This window comes from Anneissia japonica, unplaced genomic scaffold (assembly GCF_011630105.1).
Source record: "Anneissia japonica isolate Jap-2015-1 unplaced genomic scaffold, ASM1163010v1 scaffold11799_len232112_cov184, whole genome shotgun sequence".
In the NCBI taxonomy this organism is placed as follows: Eukaryota; Metazoa; Echinodermata; class Crinoidea; order Comatulida; family Comatulidae; genus Anneissia; species Anneissia japonica.
Window position 1 is genome coordinate 208190 of NW_022708567.1, and position 8965 is coordinate 217154.

The 8965-nt window shown below is 33.7% G+C and overlaps 1 protein-coding gene across 4 annotated transcripts in view; it reads right to left on the reverse strand.

The window, feature by feature from the left end:
• The window catches only part of LOC117106538 (discoidin domain-containing receptor 2-like), an 88764-nt gene extending 80268 nt beyond the window's left edge, over positions 1-8496 (reverse strand). For 3 of the 4 annotated variants that reach the window (XM_033247921.1, XM_033247920.1, XM_033247917.1), the window contains exon 1: positions 6241-6387. The gene's annotated coding sequence lies outside the window, so the exon portion shown is untranslated. Of the gene's footprint in view, positions 1-6240; positions 6388-8353 lie in introns of those variants that run through there. The other variant, XM_033247919.1, reaches the window with a different exon arrangement.
• Between the last annotated feature and the right edge of the window lie 469 nt (positions 8497-8965).

Below are 8965 nucleotides of genomic sequence, written 5' to 3' on the forward strand. Positions count from 1 at the left end.
TCAATTAAGCCAGGCTTGAGATTCTAGTGTGACCGTAGCCTAGAATTTATTTAGTTTAAAACAATTTGGCTGTGTAACCAGACAGCATTTTTACTGTTGATTTTGCATTTTGTAAAAATACATACTATAGTGCACCTACCACAATATGGGTCAAGTAACCACACATTATCCAGGGGCGTACGGTGAAAAATCTAAGGGGGTCGAAACGAAAGCGCAGGGGGCAAGCTGAACTCGGAGCAATTTAGCGAAGCTTTCAGAATTCGCGGGGTGCGTTATTTGTGAGTGAAGCGAGCATATTTAAATGGCACTTTCTTTAAAAGGGGGGGGGTCGACCGCAAACATTGACCCCCCCCCCACGGTTCGCCCTGTTACCCTGCTTTGCAATGCACAATATCAGACTAACTACTGTATTCATAAATAAATGCGGGAAAATATGCCCACGGTTACGGTACACACTCTTCCTCAAAGTATATTTCACTTTGGAAAATTTTTATTGGGAATTATTTTTGACTGAGATTTGCATTTACTTTGAAGTAATTTTGTTATAATTCCAGACATAGGGATCCACACCCACTTCAACCCTACATGTCTACAGCAAATTTTTAAATACTGTAGGTACTTATGCATGGCATGGAAATGGCACTCTCAGACTGTAAAAATGGTTTTTGAAAGCACTGTTTCCTGAAAAGAAATTGGCTTCTTTTTTTTAAAGAGGGGTCCAGAGCTTTCTAACCGGGGTCCCACTGTCGCCAATAACGTAAACAGTATGTTATTCAAGAAGTAAGAAGAATTTTATTGTGGGAAAAATGAAGTTAAGATATTAAGAAAAGGAAGCGGGCGGAGACCAGAAAATGTCTTTTAGATATTTACTGTATTGGCTACTTTGAAGCTATTTTGTTATAATTCCAGACATAGGGATCCCACACCCACTTCAACCCTATGTCTATGTCTAGAGCAAATTTGAGGCATGTTGCGGCAAAATGGCCAAGTTGTAGCAAAAATTGAAATTCAAGTTATTGGTATTTTCGGATATCTGAGTATGTGATCTTTAAAATGAGAGGTCATTCATTCAAATTGGACATTTCAAGCCTAAGTTATTGGAAAGTGAAAGTACAGTTACTCTTGGAGTCAAGATAAACATGATTTTGAGTAATTGCCTTTCAAAGTTATTTGTGCATACATTGTTTAATAGAATGAACTATGAAAAATAACGTTAAATAAACAATTTGTTAACTACTTCCAGAACTAATACTATGGGACATGATTAATAAGACATTAAACTGTTGATCTATAGTGAAAAACGAATTTGGATTTTTAGGTAATTTTTTGAGCTCCCATATTTTATAGCTCATTACTCAATACTGGACTGTGCGACAACTTAACCATTTCGCCACAACATGCCTCATTTTTAAAATACTGTACTGTGGGTACTTATTCATGAAAATGGCACTCTCAGACTGTAAAAATGCTTTTTGAAAGCACTGTTCCCGAAAAGAAAACTAAGAATTGTATTGTGGGAAAAATGAAGTTAAGATACTAAGAAAAGGAAGCGGGCGGAGATAAAAAAACATGTCTTTTAAATATTTACTGTATTGGCTACACAATAGAACTGAGATAAGTCAGTGAAACATTGTCACCACACTGAAGCAAAGCACAAACCTGAATATATCCTCAAACTCAAAGCCAGGCTCAGGAGAAAAAAAAAATTGTTGATATGTTGTAGAACTGGCAGTGATTCTTCTAAGACACAGCATTTTAGACGAAAACTCAGGAAGGGTTAATGAAATAGATTTTTGAATATTTAACAACAGGGGAAAAAAGGTAGAACAAAAAGGTGGTTACACATCTTTCCCCCCCAGTTTTTAAGTATTAAAAAATCTGTATCTCATTAAATGTTCCAGAGTTTTATGTCAAATATGCTTTTCTGTATCTTAAAAAAATCAGTTGTACAATATATCAAAAACAAATTTCCCTACTGAGCCTGGCTTTAAAAAATGTTATTAGCATGTAAACTACCAATCAGACTTGCAAAATTTCATATAATTTTGTATACCACCAGTACAAATACATTTCCATGTAAACAGCTGTGAAATTATGGCACTGGAAAATATGGGTTGGTGGAACAACTCACAAAGACAGACTATGTTTATGTTAATTAATACAAAAAAAAAAAAAACAACAAAAAACATAATTATAAAACTAGAGCTCAACAAATGAAATGAAAGATTAATTCCCATTTCCTCATTAACTTATTAGAAAACATATTTTGGTGTTCCAACATACCAAATATAGGCAAAAATTGCCTTCAAAAATGGCCCTGGATAAAAATGGCACAAACTGGCAAATATTTAGTAAGCAAAATACAAATGTATGTAAACAAACTCGCCAATCACAACTGAAAACTGGTCCAATACTGTATGGGACGCTATCATTAAACAATTTTAGTTAGCAAGCTGTTGTTATAACTTAAGCATCTCTCACCCATTGAACATACACTAAAGATGCTTCTTTATTCATACAAGGAAATAGATCACCCATCACCTAGTTCAACGACCTACAACACAAAGAGGGAAGGCAAAAATCAATAGTACAGCAGTGGAGCCAGAAATCAGCACTGACGCTGCATCTTAATAACTTGTCTCATTAATCAACCTGTATATTGATTACTATTCACACAAAAAACGCTAACTAGAAACTCCCAAATCAGAATAGCCCAGAATATCATTAACACTCAGCTATCTAAAGCTTTTAAATATTTATTTACTTAACACCACATGGTATGCATTCTTAAGGATTCCTCTTTCCATAGTATTCAGTCAGACATTTTGGAATGTGGTTTTAATAAAAACATTTTCTGGTTAATAGGGAGATGCTATGTCTGAGACTGCATAACAAATTCCAAGAGCATAATTACACCATATAAATGATAGGAGAGCAACCCCTGAGGGGGATGTTTCCAAGTGATGAGTAATCATCTTGAATTTATAAGATAGGAGTTTATCCCCTGATAAGTATACTTCAAGCTGGGATGGCACATTTAGAATTCTTGAGGATCTTGACTATTTAATGACATTTCTAATATAATGAAATGTTTTGTAAGTACAACTTGATCAACATATAATGGCTAAGTTCAGACACGGAGCATTAGGCAACCGCTTACAAATTTCAATGTCAGCGATGCTAACATTACTGCTACAATGCCAGAGTTGGATTTAAATAGGTTCTTTAGCTACAAATATCAGATTAACAAGTGCCACCTAGCTAGTACTGTACCAGTCCTGCAACTATGATTTTGATCTTACTTAGGTAATAGTTGACTAATCACAATTAGCATGAACTATAACAGACAGACAATAGGAGAAAAGAGTGCTACCAACCAGTCACTTGTGTTGTGACTGACAATTTCAGCATTGTATAATTAATTCATATATTACTCTAATTTGTTTCACTAACCACATTTTATGTTCAAGTAACATTAGAAACACAAATAAAACAAAAATATATTCGGACCATCAAAAATTATTCAGACAGAAGGAATATTTTACCACAAAATCCCTGTGCATTGTGTTTTAATTACATAATCAGCTCAATGATCCAGTTGATAGCTCATTAATCTGGGTATTATCTAGGGATTTTAAATCTGACAGTTTTTTGTTAATAAACATATCCTAGTAATAGAGAGCTTAGTAGCGTGTTATGCCATTGGTAGCGTAAGATCCGTCATATGTCCATCAATCACTCAATCAACTTTTCAATGCAATGAGGTAATGTTTGTATTCTTTAAAAATTTTTTCTATTGTTGTTAATTTGTTTCTCAAAGTGTACTTAGATTTGGTTGGTTTTGTGCCTGTGAATTATATACCGGCTGGACAACATGTGCCCTTTAACTGCAGGTGAATGGCTCGCCCAGCTGGTTAGCTGACCATTGATTTGATTGTTTCCTCTTTTATGTGTTATTTTTTAAAATTTATTTAAAAAAACTTATAAAATAAAAAAATAATTTAATTAATTGAAATAAATAAATAAATACATACATACATGCAAGCAAAACATAATGATATGCCTAGTTATGCTATCATACAATCACTGTTAAGCGCTTTGGGGCTTTTGTTAGTGTAAGGCGCTATATAAATCTAAATTTTTATTATCATTAAGACCTAAAAACCACAGATCTTCTTTTATAAAACAAGATTAGTATGCCAAAAAGTTTAATTTTGTGTTCCGAAGTTTTTTTATTCTTATGCGAGATGAATTAAATTTAAAAGTTGATTTTGCTCAGTTTTATAGAAAGATTACAAAATAATCCTTTGTCATTATTTTTGAGATTTCAAATAAATTTCCAAAATTATTGACAGCGAGGCAGAAAACTTTAATAGACAAAAGAGAGAAACATTAGAATTGTCTTTGATAGTTAATACCTGCCCATCAGACCTGTCAACAGCAATATGACTAATTATTAAGTGTGATGATCATTTCGTACTCGTTATCAATCAGACAGACCATTACTGATTACTATGCCGCATTTGTAAACTTAAGCAATGTTTAGAAAGCACTCGAGAATACGATCTATTACGATCCGGTGGCCGCTAATTTCACAACCAAGAAGATTCATGGAGTAAACAACTAAAGCTCAGTCGATGAATCATAGATCAATCTATAATACTAAAGCCAGTCACAAGTCAACTACCCGGGATATTGTATCAACTTGAATTATTTTTGGATAAGAGGTGCCTCTGCTCCCCTAAACCACCCCACTTTTTCTACAGCAGGTTTCGGTAAATCTCAACATTTTTCAATCAAACTGTTGGAAATTGGTCATTTTTATATAATAATATTTAAAGCACCCTCAATAATTACTGACTGTAGATTAGCACAGACTAACAGTATAAGCTAATCATAAACCCATTGTTAAGGCAGAATTTGCGGTAAGATTCAGGTATAAAGTCATTTTGTTTGTTTTGACACTTACCTACAGTATAGCCTACTGACCAGTTTACTACCCATTTCTATGGATAAATAAAAATCTTTTCTAATATCCAAAATGTATTAAAGGCCTCTCAGGGGCCGATACAGGATTTGAAAGGGGGGGGGGATTTCAAAATGTTTCAAAAAAACCCCAAAAAGGAAGGGGGTCTAGATGGCCGGAAATGAACTTTCCCGACTTCTGAGGTGTCTTTCAATGACCTTATATTTCTTCAAAATTCAAGGTTTTCCCCCTCTTGAAAAAGGTCATGTAATTTTATCTCATTCTTAGGCCTATACTGTACATAGAGAAAAAAAAATCTAGACATAGGCAATATATTATTATATTCCAACAATATTGAGTAGTTCGATACGTAGTCTTTCTTCCATGGATCTATGAACCGATAGGCCTGAAGAACGCACTTTCGTACATAAATTATTACAACGTCGAACCAAAAAAAGTGTTTTTACTTTTATTTAATTGAAGGCTAGATGGGCTAAACCCAGTTTGTCCCATCTGCCAACCTATGCCTAGGTAGGTTAGCATGCCTTTTGTTATCCAGGATCCAGTAGTATTTTACTACATTTCTTCACAGAGGGGTTCGTCCGAACCCCTGAACATCCCGGGATCTGCCACTGCCTCTTTCTTTTACCAAATCACTCAAAATCAGTGAACTTTCCATCCACCCTTTCGGTTAGAGCATACACAACCCTCTTATGTAGGCCTATGTATAAATGCCTACCCTAGGTTCACTAGCTGTTTATTTTAAACTCTTGAATTTTAGACACGGTGTAAAAAAGTGCTAGTCTAGTTAGTTTATCACAATAAAATATGTGTAGAGCCAGTTTGTATGCTTTTCTCATTCTCCAATCATGTTTTTTCAGTTAAATTATATAGTAAATTGTAAGAAATATTGCTATTGTAGGCCTACACAATTTATTTTTTTTATCATGGCTAAAAAAACATAACATTCAAACATTAGCAATCATATAGTATGTTATACCAACAATTAGTATTTTAAAAGCTAGCCAGTTACATTTACAGTAAACCCAGTACAGTATTGCCTGTTTTATCAGTTTAACCATCTACACACAATACAGTACAAACTCTGTTGTTCAAGGCAAAATATCATTAGTTACCTTATATTATTACCTTATCTGCCTCAAATACTGTATCCCCTACAAAATGTAATCTAATTTTAGTTTACTAAGAAATCTACTACTAGCAAACAAATTATATCCAATTATCAAATACTACTAAAACCATTCTCACCTTACCTGTATCAAATAATTATTTCTCCATGTAAATCTACTGTAGTTCACTATTAAAAACTCTACCAGCAAACCACCAAGACTGCTAGATCAAGTTTAACCCTACATTTTAACCTATTTGTGTAGGTGATAAAAATACCACCTGGCTCATTTGCCTAAAGGAATTTGAATGACACCTTTTAATAATGCTTCAAAAGGCCTAAGTCTGGGACAATGAATGCCTAACATGTTTATTTTTCCTGTGATGTCACAAAACCAAACAAGGATTTCAGCCCACTTTTTTCAGCACACAAGGAGCAGTGTCCACTTCAAATATTTACTCTATTTGTTGTGTTCATGTTGTATCTAAATAAAATTAGACCAAGTTCTAGTATGAAAAAAGCCGCCTTGAGACTATTTGGAGACAACCGATAAGAAAGAAGACAATACAAGATACTAAGGAAAAGGGATACATAAACAGACGAGGCAAATAAACTCGAGGGCAATGGCTTAAGACATCTAGGTACTGTACAGTATATTCTTAATCACACCTGAATATATTAAAGTATGTTTACTTGAGTGATTAATCCTGCCTCTCCCTCTTATTTGTCACTTCCACTCCACTCTATCATTCTCCTCTATGGTTCTATGTTTCATTTCCTCTTTTCTTTAACCCTTTTCTTTCAATCCTCCTCCTCCTTGTTCATTTCTTCCTCATTTCTTTTCTTTTATTCCTTGTTCCTTCCTATTTTTTTCTACTTTCTTCCTTTCTTTCTTTGTTCTTTCCCTTCACTACTTTATCTAATCCATCCTATTCTCCTTTCCACTTCTCTAAACATCTCTCTAATTCAATTGTTATTCTATTGACACATTATTTTACATTTTCAGAGACAATTCCTTGTTATAATTAAGTTTTTATCTAAATTACATTCAAATAAGTTTAATTAAACCATCTTCAATTGTATTAATCACTTAAAATGAATTTTTCAAGAGCAATTTTAAGTAACTTGTAATATATTTCTGATTTGACTAATCATTTAGAATTCTGATTACATCTCTTGTCAACAAACACAAGTAGTGCATGTAAAAAGAGGTAACACCTGCACGAAATACTATCAGTAAACATGAATAAATACCAGCAGCCTCATTATTACTAAGAAGGTACATCATCAAAAAGTTATATATCATAGATAATGAGAAGTTAAATCAGTGTATGACAAAGACATGGTTATAAATGTAGTGAGAGACCTAGATCATGTACCTCAAGCTACAGAACTCCTCTACTGTTACAATACAAGACACAGTTAGCTAAAGATCAATGTAGGTCTAATGAACGTCTAATGACTTTCCAGAACCCATTATATCAGATTGTGGTCCAAATGAACTTGCAGGAATACAGATAGTTTATTTTAACCATTATTATACATTGATGTCTAAAGAAAGAAAAAGTTTAAAGATCTGTCCTGCTTTCTATCTGATGTTACCTATATTTGCATTATAAGCTAGCTGAGATTTTAGTGTTCATTTAAAACTTGTTTTTGTTTCTGGAATATAATTCCTGTGTAACACTGTACCAAAAAATAATGCAAAATGACCTGTCATCTATCTTATCTTCTTTATTTTTTTGCTTAATACATATAAAACACATGATGAAAAAAGATCCTTTTATAGATCAATAACTGAGTAATTACTACCCATAAAACATATTGTGAGAAGTTTTTTAAAAAATAGGTAAGATATGTAATAATTAGTTTTATTCTGAGGTGTACTCAACATCAAATAAGAAAACATACGAGGTACAGTACTTTAGGGCATGGTGCACAACACAGCAGCATGTATTCAATGTAAGATACAGATTATAAAGAAATCAACTGAATGTCAATAAACGGAAAATACATAAACAAAGATATTAGTTTTGCAAAGCTCCTCGAAGAATGCTTTAGCTAAAGTTCAAATGATTTAATATCACCTGAGAGAGTTAACAGAAGATTAGAAAGAAATAAAGCACTGCTTTTGCAATCCCAGACAATGTGACTCCCACCTTCTCTTATCTACTGAAAATGTCCTAGTAAAAAATACAGAGCATTAAAACAGGTACTTTAGACTGTTTTTGGACTGACAACAGGAATTTCAATCTTACCTATGAGAGTTGTTATTTCATAGACGATGGGCTGATGACTGCATCAGCTATAGTCCTAGACAGATGACAAACCTGCTAAATAGTACACTTCCTACTCCTCCTCAGATAAAAGCCTTTATGACTAGTACCAGTAGGCCCCCTATGTAAAGTCGGTACACTCCACTGGAATTTATACGATGAGTCATCAAAATAAATACACTTGTCCATCCTGAGCAAAGATCAACCTGAGGTAATACAGTTATATTTCCTGGCAGACGGGCAGTGAATTCCTCACAGGACAATCAACTTTAATGCTCACTGGTTAATTAATCAGTCATTAAACGATGTATATTGTTTACTCTAATAAAGGCAGTCCCAGCTTACCTTCTGTTACTATTGATTCAGCCTTTTATAATTGCTTGGATTTTAATTAACTTGGAATTGATAAGAAAACTGGTAGACTTTTGTGTCTAATCTTTCGATATAGTATAAATATACTTTAATATAATCTTATTTTAATTTAACTGTGGAGCAGCATCTCATCTTGACATCACCAATTATTAACCACCTCATACATGTTCAAATTTAGTGGCAGATTCAAGGGAAAGGGCAGCTAGCTTAGGCGCGATCGAC